The sequence below is a fragment of the Bison bison genome, unplaced genomic scaffold (genome assembly GCF_000754665.1).
Source record: "Bison bison bison isolate TAMUID 2011002044 unplaced genomic scaffold, Bison_UMD1.0 scf7180017864293, whole genome shotgun sequence".
Lineage (NCBI taxonomy): Eukaryota > Metazoa > Chordata > Mammalia > Artiodactyla > Bovidae > Bison > Bison bison.
In genome coordinates this window covers 3,579,011-3,592,304 of record NW_011494865.1, presented here as the reverse complement: position 1 = coordinate 3,592,304, position 13,294 = coordinate 3,579,011, and the positions used below count along the sequence as shown (strand labels likewise).

The 13,294-nt window shown below is 44.0% G+C and overlaps 1 protein-coding gene across 1 annotated transcript in view; it reads right to left on the bottom strand.

The window, feature by feature from the left end:
* SHISA9 (shisa family member 9) overlaps positions 1-13,294 on the bottom strand; it is a 349,021-nt gene that overhangs the window by 914 nt on the left and 334,813 nt on the right. The gene's annotated exons all lie outside the window — the stretch shown is intronic.

Sequence of the window (13,294 nt, the reverse complement as noted above, 5' to 3'; positions counted from 1 at the left end):
ACACCAGCTGGAGCAGACAGAAGGAAGGAAGACAGGGCCATGTGTTTTTCACAAACAAGACCACGACCAAGAAGGTGAGGGCGTCCCCAGTGGAATCTCTAGCTTCCCCCACCTTGATCCTTCTTCCCTCACCGTCACACCTAACACTCTGCCCTCCTTGCCTTTCTCATAAAATACCAGTGTTGTTTCATCATTATGAAAATGATACCTCCTCATTAGAGAAAATATTGAACACACTGAGAAATATCCATATCTATCAGCTACTGCACAAAACAATCGATATCAATACTTGTATATATTTTCTCTTGGTTTTCTCAACAGCTTCATTTGGAATTTGTATTAGTGCGTTAGTTTTTGCTTTCAGCAGTTAAGCAGACCGGTGTTCAAATCCCACTTCTGACACATACTAGCAGTGTAACTTTGATATAAATAACTTTTATTACCATCAGCATCTGCATCAGGAAACTGGCTTCAATAAAAAGGCTACTTTATAGGTTTGTTTAGTGGGTTAAGTGATATGACATGCAATGTGCTTAGATGTTGGTCACCATTATTATCATCATTGTTATGAATAATTATAATTTCCCATGTAACTTTCTAACAAGCATTTCTTCATATTTTTATGAATCATTAACAAAGAGCATTCTAATACCTATTTAGAGTGAGGTATTTCACTGAGCAGAACTACAAAAATCAATCAATTGTCCTATTGATGAACATTCGAGTGGTGCCAACATTTTGCTAATATAAATGAGGCTGAAATGAGAATTTTCTAGACCAAAGCTCTCTTTGTATTTAGAATTTTGAAAGGAAAATCATTCTTAAAATATCTTTCAATCTATATCAGATGATGGAAAACTATAGCCCATAGATCAATCTAGCTCCCACCAGTTTTTGTAAATAGTTTCACTGGAATCATCCCCAGACCCATTCTGTTACCTACTGTCTGTGGTCGCTTTTGCTCTGCAGTAGTAGATTTGAGTACTTGTGACAGAGACTGCATAGGTTACATAGCCTGAAATAGTTACTATCCAGCCCTGAGATGAGTTATCTGAAGTAGAATTACTTGGCCAAAGGGCACAAACATTATTAAGGCCCTTCATACATATTGACATCTATGCTACAAAAGAAGTATACCAATGTCCACTTCATTCAGTACACTTTAGAGCACTGAATGACTGTTAATTTTTGGTTGTTTCTTCCTTCCTTCCCTTCTCCCTTCTTTCCTTTCCTTCTCTTTCAATTTATTTAATAAATTTCTGAGACTTTTACATTTTATTTTCTCTCACAATTCTTTTATTAGGAGAGCCTCTATACCTTTAAAATTACCATGTTAGCAATAAACTTTTGAACTTACATCTCCCAGGAGCCCAGAAAAATGTGCTGCTCTTTTATTCACACTTCTAACATCTCATACTCTTCCATGTATGACTGTATGTAAATTCATGGAGCTCATTGCCCTTCTACGTTTATTTTCTCATTTGATCCTTTCAACAAGTACAAGAGGTGGTAGAGATGGGGATTATGACATCTGCTTGACAGACTAGGAAACTTTCAAGCTAAGGCATGTGAAATTATTTAACTGAGGTTACTCACAACTAGTGACTGTGCCAAAATAGAACCTAATTCCAATAGATGCTATTTGATGCTTTTGGAAGGCTGCAGAGGGAAAGGTTTGCTTTCAGGACTGAACAGACAAACATGCCCCCCTGCCCCCCTCTGCATCTGTAGCAGAAAGCACTCATTGAGCTCTTTCCTAGTAGGTGCAGCCTGTACTTAAATTCCTCAGCACAATGCCCCAAGAAGCCACATGTTAATTTCTAGGCTCAATACAGTTTAGGTTGGGTTTCTGTCCATGTTTAATACAAACATCCCTGCATAATGCAATCTTTCAAGAGAATGCTCCCCTCCTCCTTGAATTCTAGAGCTGCATACAGACACAGAATATCAATGCCAAAAGGAACCATGGGATAGCTACTGACATGGGAATGAGTTATTTAAGTTAATAGTAAAACTGCTGTCTTCTAGAGGAAAGTTCTGGGTTTCCGGTGCCATAATGTCCCAACAGAAGGCTGCTCTGACACCATCTCCTTGGACTTCAAAATTCATGTATCCAGTTATCTTCAGGACAGAGTCACTGGCATCTCCCACTCGAGGTGGCCAAGCCTGAATACACCAACACCACTCAGTCTGTTCTTCAGGTTCTTCCATCTGTCAAGAGTGGGAACACCAACTCTTTGGTTACTCAAGCCAGGAACACAGGAGCAGGTGCTGATGTCATCTTCCTCTTCTCCCCAGCACAACTGCTAACCCACAGGTCCTTCCAGCTGTATCTACCAAATGTTCCTCTAGCCTATGCAGCCAAAGGCATATTTCTAAATGTAAAATTGACCATCTACCAAAACCTCTCCAAGCAACTTTGTTTAGTCACTCATCAAATAGGCATGGGCCAGGTGATAGACACTGGAAATATAAGGGAGAATCAGAAAAAGACAAAGTCCCTGACCTCATGGAGTGGATATTCTGCTAGGGAGGATGGAAAGTAACCAAACAATCCCACAAATTACGTCAAAGTAGAAATATGATAAGTGTTGTGAACTGTCAAGTCTTTTGAGTATTTATAATAAGGTCTCTGAGCTGGTCAGAGAACCAGAAGTTGGAGCTGACATGCTTCACCCTTCATTTACACCAGATGCTCTGATATTCATCTTTCAAGACTAAGCTAAGGTGCCCTTTCCTGATTCCTCCAGCTCCCTCAGCAACCCCTGCTCTCTCTATCATAGCACTGACTGTGCTGTTTTATAATTTTCCATTTTCACATCTATTTGCTCTCACTAGACTGTGAGTGCTTTGAGAGCAGAAACATTATCTTTCCATCAATGTGGCTCAGTGGTTCTCCATGCTGGCAGTGCATGGGAATCACATGGGAGAACTTTTAGAGCATTCACTTCTTCTTTTCCAATTTCAGATCAGATCAGATCAGTCGCTCAGTCGTGTCCGACTCTTTGTGACCCCATGAATCGCAGCATGCCAGGCCTCCCTGTCCATCACCGACTCCCGGAGTTCACCCAGACTCACGTCCATCGAGTCAGTGATGCCATCCAGCCATCTCATCCTCTGTCGTCCCCTTCTCCTCCTGTCCCCAATCCCTCCCAGCATCAGAGTCTTTTCCAATGAGTCAACTCCTCGCATGAGGTGGCCAAAGTACTGGACTTTCAGCTTTAGCATCATTCCTTCCAAAGAAATCCCAAAGCTGATCTCCTTCAGAATGGACTGGTTGGCTCTCCTTGCAGTCCAAGGGACTCTCAAGAGTCTTCTCCAACACCACAGTTCAAAAGCATCAGGTTCCTTTTAATTCTTTTTCTTGTCTGATTGCTGTGGCTAGGACTCACAATATTATGTTGAATAAAAGTGGCAAGAGTGGGCATCCTTGTCCTGTTCCTGATTTTAGCAGAAATGCTTTCAGCTTTTCACCACTGAATATGACGTTAGCTGTGGTTTGTCATTTATGGTTTTTATTATGTTGAGATATGTTCCCTCTATGCCCACTTTCTGGAGAGTTTTTGTCATAAATGGATGTTGAGTTTTATCAAAAGCTTTTTTTTTTTTTTTCCCATCACTGACTCAATGGACATGAGTTTGAGCAAACTCCGGGAATTGGTGATGGACAGGGAAGCCTCACGTGCTGCAGTCCATGGGGTCGCAAAGAGTCAGACACAACTGAGCAACTGACCTGAACTGATTTAGATGACCTTGTGGATTTTATTCTTCAGTTTGTTAATGTGATGTATCACATTGATTGATTTGCAGATACTGAAAAATCTTTGCATCCCTGAGATAAATCCCACTTGATCATGGTGTATGATTTTTATGGAATTACAGATTCCTGGATCCCTCCCCCAAACAATTTCATCAGAATCTCTGAAGGTGTGGTCCAGGCATATTTTTTTCAAGCCTCCCTGGATGATTCTAATATACAGCCCAAGTTGAGAACCACAGATACAGCCCTGGTATCTAGCATGCTGTCTGTACAAATGTTTGTTGGTTTTTTTTTTAATTAAAAAAGAAGTGATTACCCACTTTATTTTTCTTATCTCCAGCTGCCTCCCAGCTCAAGCACCCCTCCTTCATATAAAGTTTGACAAAGTCATATCCCTCCATGATAGGTCATTCTCCAGGGCATGTGTCACAGCTGCCTTTCTACATTTATTTATTCAGTTCATTCATTATTGTCTAATTCTTCCACTAGAGTTTCAAGAAAGAGAGCCCGGGTCTGATTTTTGCCCACCATTGTATAAGCAATGTCCTACCTAGTTCTTAACAGACATTAGATACGCAATAAATATTCAGTGAATAAATTATGATCAAAATGCAAAGCACAGGTAATATCAGGACAACAGTAGGAGTGGAAGTTCTTTTCCCTCTTCTAGTCTCTTGCTAAATGTCTCACCCACCATTGTTCTGCACACCCAGCATCATTCAGAACCATTTATCCCCATATTCCTCTTTCCAACCAATGGACTAGTCTAAGGTCAGCTCAGATCAAGGGATGCATTTAAGGCTTCCTATTTCTGACAAACCCAGGAAACTGATTATGCAGCAGGTGTGCCAATAAATTGGCAAGTTGATATCCTCTCAAAAAGTTCTAGATAAAAAAAGAAAGAAGGCTGAGCACCAAAGAATTGATGCCTTCAAACTGTGGGGCTAAAGAAGACTCCTGAGAGTCCCTTTGGATTGCAAGGAAATCAAAGTAGTCAGTCCTGAAGGAAATCAACCCTGGATATTCGTTGAAAGGACTGATGCTAAAGCTGAAGCTCCAATATTTGGCCACCTGCTGTGAAGAGGTGACCCACTGGAAAAGACCCTGATGCTGGGAGGGATTGGGGGCAGGAGGAGAACCATACATCAGAGGATGAAATGGTTGGATGGCATCACTGACTCAATAGACATGAGTTTGAGCAAACTCTGGGAGATAGTGAAGGACAGTGAAGCCTGGCATGCTGTGGTTCATGGTGTTGCAAAGAGTCAGACACAACTTAATAACTGAACAACAAAAATAGTCGTAGAGGCAACTCTTGCCATATTAGTGCTGGTGTGAGAAGTAGCCCCGACTAAGAAATCATGGAGTCCCACATGGAGAACCTACATCCTTCTCCACACTCAGCCCTGAATAGGTCTCTTGGGGAACTTGGCATTGGGAAGCCCCTGAGCTCTGAAAATGTTTGGTATATGGTGCAAAAGTGGGACAGAAAAGTCTGTAGGCTTTGGAATCAGAACCTGAGTATATGAGATGTTGGTAATTTCAACCTCTTATATTGCCATTTCTTTTGGTGTAAAATGAGGATAAAATAAGTAATTTGAGGTTTATTGTTAGGAATAAATTATATGAGACATAGAAGCTATATAGCATAATTCTGAAAGAGAGTAACTATTCAAGACATCTATTTTGTCTGTCTTCTGGTTTATGAAGGAGGCACTGGATTACATCCAACATTTACTGAGCACTCTGTGCCAGACATCCTGCTAAGCACAAAGGAACCAGTCATCCCAACCAACCATCATTCCTTCCTTCCTTCTTTCCCTCTTTGCTTCCTTTCACCGGCCGTGTGTGATGGGTGCCTAGTTCTCATTATGAGATGGCGTAAGAAGGGGCCTTTTCCACTTGGGATGAAGGGCTGGCTAGGGAATGCATCCTTGTGGATGCTCTATTAGGTGGCATCTGAAGGTAAAAAGTAGCAGAAACAGCACCCAGGAGAAGGCACATAGGGTGTATTGCAAAAGTAGCTGTAATACTTTGCAATTTCTTCCAGTAGGAAGTAGAGTCTATTTCCCCACCTTTGGAATATGACCTGACCTTGTGATTGGCTTTAATCAGTAGACTGTAGCAGAAATGATGTCACACACATCCCAAATCTGTGCTTTTAGAAGTTCTACTGCTTCTGCTATCAGGCTCTTGGAACCCTGCCTCCAAGTGCAAAAAGAACCCAGGTTAGCCTCCTGAAAGATGATAAACCTGCATTCCAGTTGCCCACATTCACCCAGCCAACAGCAGCCTGGTACCTGCCAGATACCAAGTGAGGCCATCCTAGACCATTAGCCCACCTGCCATTAGCCATACAGATACCAAACAGCCATTAGCCCACCTGCCAGTTGATCACAGATACCAAGAAGGCCTGGACAAGAACAGCCAAGCCAGCCTAAACCAGAATAATTGCCCAGCTAACCCAGGACCACAAACTGTATAAACAGTTTTTATGTTAAGCCACTAAGTTTGGGGGTAATTTGTTATACAGCAGTAGATAACTGATACAGAACAACATTTACAAAAGCCCTGAGGTGGGAAGTAGTATGGTAGTTTCAAAAACTGAAAGGATATCTATGTAATAAAGTGAAGAAAACAAGGGGTTAGCAGATCATCTAATGTTCTATAGGGAGGATTCTACTACTCACATCTATTGTCTGATACCCTTCCTTCACAAGACTCAGAGGTGTTTTCTACAAGTGCAGAGCAAGTACAGACTTGCTGCCTCGGGTGTGAAACTGTCCTTCAAAGAGTTATTTTCAAGATTGTGTCAACAAGGATGTGGTTGGTGGTTACATGGATGAACTGTTTCCACAGTCAGAAAATGCAATTTTCGTGGAATCCTCTTTCTCATCCCCTCTGATTTAGGTATCAAGGACAGGAAAGAAATGCTTACCTGGCCACTCTCAGCTTTGTGCATTATGGTCCCTGTCTTAGTATATTAAAAAGCTACTTGTGAAAGAAATCACAGATTCATTGAGCAGCTTTGTAAGCCCCGTTAGTAAATGCATTAACCTAATCATCTCGGGTACCTCGTGGGCAGATGGCTAACAAGCCGACCAGGAAACAGATGTGTGAGGCTTTCAACAACACTGGTCCTCTCCGTTTTGATTTTTCTTCATTTAAAGAGATGAAGAAAGAATGAAAAAGGTGCTTTCCTTCCAATAAGCCTAATTGCCTTGAAGGAACCAAGGCTATAAAATTAAACTGTACCTTCCTCCATCTGTCTCTCTCTTAATTAGCAGCAGACACTGGTACAGGTGCTGGGTGGGATGGAGCTTTGCCTCCGTGGAGATGGAGAGAGTCAAGGTAATAACCAGTTTTCAAAACAAGCTACATAGCTGAGGGTCTCAGCAGGTGGCCTCCCACCTACCTTCTTTCCTTGGGACAAAGGCATCTTAAGGAGAGGTTCCCACAGCTCTTTCTCAGTTGGTGTTCATCTTGGGTCTCAGGTGATGGATTTCACCTGGTAAGCAATGTCCCAACCTAGGCTTTCACTAATTCCCCACATATCCCTATCTTTGGTCCAAGAATATAGCGAAATAAGCTTCCCATCACATTTACAAATCGAATCCAAAGGATTTGCGTGACTTGGTCTGCCTGACCTGACCCCTGGCTGTTGGTCCACCCTCATCCTTCGCACACTTGCTATGACCTCACTTAGCGTACTGGTTTCCCAAGGCTGCCACAGCAAGTTGCCACAAACTAGGCAACTCCAAACAACAGAAATGGACTCTTTCCTAGTTCTGGAGGCCAGGTGTCAGTGGGTCTGTGGTCCTTTTGCAGGCTCCAGTGAAGCATCCTTCCTTGTCTCTTCCAGCTTCCAGTGTTGGTGGTAATCCTGGCATTCTCTGCCTGTAGCAGCATCTCCTGTCTTTGCCTCTGACTTCACAGGGCTCTCCTCTGTGTGTGTGTCTATGTGCCCAGCTTCCAATTTGTTCTGTTTCTCGAATACATCGTCCACACTGTGGAAGGTTTTGTGACCTGGGCTTCACAGAGATAGAAAGACTGGAGCTTCCGGGGCAGGAGAACCAGGTTGCTGCCCAGCTCCAAACCCCTGGCTGGAAACTTGCAGAGGCATGAACATTTTCTATCAGCCATAGCTCAGGGGAGCTAGGATGGAGGCAGGTTCAGGAGGCAGGGATTGGCTAAAGAGACTGCCTGGAGACAGCAGCAGGCTGTGCTAACGCACCTCCCTCCCAGCTCCCCCAGCAGTAACCTGTAATCTGACTAAGAGCTCACCTTTAGGTGTATACTCTGCCCCAGGTACCCAGATAGGGAATGGACATTTGTTAACCCACTTAATACTCTCAAGGGCTTCCCTGGTAGCTCAGATGGTAAAGAATCTGCCTACAGTGCAGTATGACTCAGGTTTGATCCCTGAGTTGTGAAGATCCCTTGGAGAAGGGATAGGCTACTCACTCCAGTATTGTTGCCTGGAGAATTCCATGGACAGAGGAGCCTGGCAGGCTATAGTCCATGGGGTTGCAAAGAGTTGGATACAACTGAGCGACTAACACTTGCACTTTCACACTCTCAATATCCTAATGAGATCGGTACTATTATTGGTCTCCTTTTACAAATGGGGAAACTGAAGCAACAGAGCTTTGGCAAAGTGTCCAAGTGACAATGCTGGGATCTGAATCCAGGGAACCTGGCTGAATTCCAAGTATCTTGGAATTTACGAATCTGTGGCAACAACACTCACCACTATTTAGCCATCTGCCCACCTGATAGAAGAAACTCTTGTTTCCTTAACAAGTTTCTATCCACTAGAAAACATTTTCCCCAAACTCCAAAGAAGATGGAGGGGAGAGTGAAAATTACACAGAGAAAACACTTTTCTTGATTCCTCCTCTCAAAACACTAGGGATTGAGATATACATGTAAAGCTTGTTCACACAAGGCGATATCAAAATGTCACAACTGGAAACCTCATGAAGTCTCAAATTTTCCCTGAAGGCAAGATCTGTTTGCTGCTTTCTTCCTTAAAGTGGGACAGGAGAAAGGGAGCTGGGGTGTCATAAGACTGCCTGCCAGGTCGTCTGCACTCAGCCGGCTACTGCATTAAAGAGTACGGGTCTCACCTCCTCTGAGATGCACTGGCATTAGCTGGAGTGCTGGCCAGCCACCAACCACAAGTGGTTTCCTGTTGCAGAGCTGGGTCAGGTAACATGCTATACGCTTCTCATAGAACTGGGAGGAGCCTGAAGCTTCATCATTGCTCCAGCCAGGCACACCCAGGTGCTTTAGACGAATCATCTCATTTAATTGGCTCCCTGCCCCACCCTGAGCCAATGAGGTAGATGTGGTCGCCTGGGTGTTTCATGCTACATCACACTGATTCTCTCCATGACAATGTGGAGAGATCCCATTCTGAGATATTCACCAATATTCTTTTCCCTCTGCTTCCACTCTCCCCTCCCCACCACTCAGAGGGCAGAGATCACTTTTGATGGTGACAAAGGGTTCCGAGTGTTGCTTCTGAATTCTACAATGAGATTTCACAGTAGAGTCTTGGAGGGTGAGATTTCAGCAATAAGATCTGAGAGGGCTGAGAAAGAAAGAAAGATTAGTGAGATTGAGAGCCTGGAGGATTCAGCGCATCAGGTTTATACAGCAGATAGCAGAGTTTGAAAGAATGTACCCTTGCTTTTTGTAACTGTAGACTCTTCTTTACAATACAGTAGAAAGAACATGTACTTGGAAAGCACACGGACCTGAGTTCAAATCTCAATGTATAAGCTGGAGGCCTTCAGAAAGTTACCTAAGTTCCTCAAAGCTTCCCCAATAAAACTGAAAATAAAATAACAATGCTGGGTGACTTTCACTGTTATATGGCAGAAACCAACACAGCATTGTAAAGTAATTATCCTCCGATAAAAAAAATAACAATGCCTGCCTATGTGGTGGGGGGTTAGGGTATTCAAGAGCATCGTGTGAACTATACTGTATAATGTGAAGTACTAATGTCCTTGCTTCACGGTAGGTATTCATTAGACAGTAGCCACTATTGCTTCATTGTCAAAAAATAAAAAGAATATAAAAAGAGGATAAGAAGACCTACTCTGCAGAGTGCTGCAGAGAAGTAAACAAGACGAGGCATGAAAACACAAACCACTATGCATGGTGCACAGGAGGACTCCTTAAATGTATACCCCACATGAGACAATATTGTAAATACTGCTACTTGTCTCCCAGAACTCTTCTGCCATTTTCTCCTGGGCACATGGCCACCCGGTCCTAGATTTCCCCAGCCTTCTTAGAAGCTAACCTTGGACATGTGGCTGATCTCTCACCAATGGAATGTTAGCAGAAGTGATGTGTTCAATTTCCACTTCACATTACTCACTTAAAAGAAAATTGGTTGTCCTATCTCCCCCTTCCCATAGGCAATGACAACAACTCACTCTAACAGTGCAGACAAGGATAATACAGTAGAGGGTCTGCAGAGCAACAATGTTGCAGGAACCTGGGTCCCTGAGTGACAGCTTGGAGTACATAGCCCTACCAGTCTGAACCACTCCCTTTGGGGCTATGACATGAAACAGACATATTTCTTTCTTTTAAGCCACTGTATTTAGGGGGCCTTTTGGTTCACTAGGACAGTACTGACCTTTTATTTATATAGGGATGTTTTCTTGGTCTCTACATTATTTCTCTCCATCATAAGCTGAATTAGAAAATAAAAGGGGAAACAGTTCATGTTAAAAAAAAAAAACACCCAGGTATTTCTCTCTGCAGTAAAGCTACAGAGGCTTCTGGGGCTGTCTCAGCAGGCAGAAATAGAAAGGCAGGGGAAAAAAAGCCCAGCTTCCCAGGCAGAAGAGAGCCAGGAAGAAGATGGAAAGATTTGTCTTTATGGCAAATCAGCCCCATTTTACCTGGTTCTGGGCCTCGCTGCAGAGATACAAGGAGGGAAAATCACATTTGAACCAGTTTCTAATGAAACCTGGGACTCCTGGCTGTTCCTATAGGGCTGTACATCTTTCCTGAAGCCTTATCCCTCCAAGAGAGAAAACTGGAGATGGGAGAACAGGAGCCTGGCCCTTTATATTTCTGCCCTGAGAGCTCCCATGTGGAGGTCCTGCTACCTTTGTTGAGAGGGTTCTGAAATAGTTCCTGGCTTGGGCTTTGTACCAAAGTTGTCCACCTGCACCATTGGCGCCCTGGTTGTGGCTGCAGGGAGCTCTCTGTGAATGTCTTGCTGCCAACGGACCTATGAAACCTCAAGCCCTCTGTCTCTTCCCTTAGGCAGCCCTGCTGAACAGTCACTACTTTCTGAAAGGCTACTGAACAAAGACGGATGGCCTCACTGTCCATCCATGGCTGACCACAGCATCCCCTGAAAGGTCCTAGACGGAAACTGTGAACTCATTCACTGCCTTTCATCCTGCTCCATAGATGGAGATATTTCTTTTTAGAAATTCATTACTTGGTTTGTCTTGTGAGCAACCTCCCAGCTGGTGAAATTTTACACATCTGGTGATTTTTTAAAGGGAGGAAATAAAGGTTAATTCTCTTTAATCCTACCTACCTCCTTCCAGTGTACTTCTAAAGGGCCATCTCAGAGTAGATGATAAGATTTGGTACCCTGTGTTAGATGAATACATGAAGGACCTCCATTCTTCCCTGTTCCCTACATCCATATTCTTTTTATGTGACCTTGAAATTCACCCCCCAAAAGAAGGATCCCGTTTCCTCACCACTGGATTCCAAGTTCATCCATGTGACTGATGAAGGTGAGCAGGCATGACACACACAGAAGCCTGAAAAGTGCTTTTTGGCATTTGGCTGCTCTTTTGCACCTTTATCCCCCAAATGAGAACATGTCTGCGCTACCCTCTCTGAGGTTGAAAGACAGGTGGAGCAGAACCAAGTCACCCCAGTCTTTCCAGCTGAAAATAGCCTACATTAGCCAACATTCAGGCAACCCCCAGGTATATGGGTGAACTCAGCTGAGATTAGAAGAACCTCCTGCATCAACATAAACATCAACATCACTGGCACTTAGACCCCGACCCCAATAAGTGCTGAGCTAAATAATTTTAAGGCATGAGATTTGAGGTTGCTTGTTATGCAGCATTAGTATAACAATGGCTAACTGATACAAATACCAATCATTCACTCACCCTACTCCCAGGAAGAGCCCCATTTCACAGATGGGGATCCATGTTGCCTCTACTCTAAATCCATGTGGTTTGGATGACACACCCCTCCACTCCTTACCCCCAACCATTCTCCAGTGATGACAAATAACCCATTTCATTGCCCTCACCATAACAATTTGTTCAGAGGTGAGTGGTCACATGAGGTAGTCAGTCAGAGTAAAGGTAGTCAGTCAGAGTAAAGCCTGGGATCTTTACTTATGGAGACAGAGGGGCAAATGAGATCAAGGATCCCTGCCTTCCACTTATAGGAGAAGCAACCAGAACTGGGGGCTCCACATGACAGGCAGCAGAATAGAAGCAGCGCTGGATCTAAACACAGGCTTCCTGGCTTCCACCTGGTTGACTTTTCTGCTATTTCCCACAGCCTCTTCAGAAAAGACAAGATTCCCCTCAAATGCAATGCCCAACTCCATTTAATAATTTATTAATAAAATGTATGTTGTGTGTCTACTATATGCCAGGGCCACCATGCAAGATTTGGGGGAATTTAGCATGAATGGCATCTACCCAGCTTAGCCTCAGTACGTACATGCTTCAGTCATGTCCAACTCTTTGAGACCCTATGCAGTGTAGCCAGCCAGGCTCCTCTGTCCATGGGATTCTCCAGGCAAGAATACTGGAGTGGGTTGCCATGCCTTCCTCCAGGGGACCTTCCCAACTCAGGGATCAAACTCGTGTCTCTTGTGTCTCGTACACTGGCAGGCGTTTTGTTTGTTTGTTTGTTTTTACCACTAGAGCCACCTGGGAAGTCCTTAGCCTCAGAAGGACACACTCAAACTAGTACCCGGGGCTGGGCACTCGGACCTCTAGCAGTTGACCACTAGGGGGAGACTTGCCTGGAAAACGTCAGGTATTAAAAAACAAATATAGTAATGCAAGGTGGGCTACCACAGCGGCTCAGCAGTCCAAGAATCTGCCTGCAATGCAGGAGCCACAGGAGATGCGAGTTTGATTCCTGGATCAGGAAGATCTCCTGCAGGAGGGCAACCCACTCCAGTACTCTTCCCTGGGAAATCCCATGGACAGAGGAGCCTGGCGGGCTATAGAGGATAGGGTTACAAAAAGTCAGACACGACTGAAGAGACTGAGTACGCACATATGCCCACAGCGCAAACTGATAAGATCTGTCTTGCCATTTCCTAGCAGATAGGATGGGAGAAGGCAATGGCACCTCACTCCAGTACTCTTGCCTGGAAAATCCCATGGACGGAGGAGCCTGGAAGGCTGCAGTCCATGGGGTCACTAAGAGTCAGACACAACTGAGTGACTTCCCTTTCACTTTTCACTTTCATGCACTGGAGAAGGAAATGGCAACCCACCC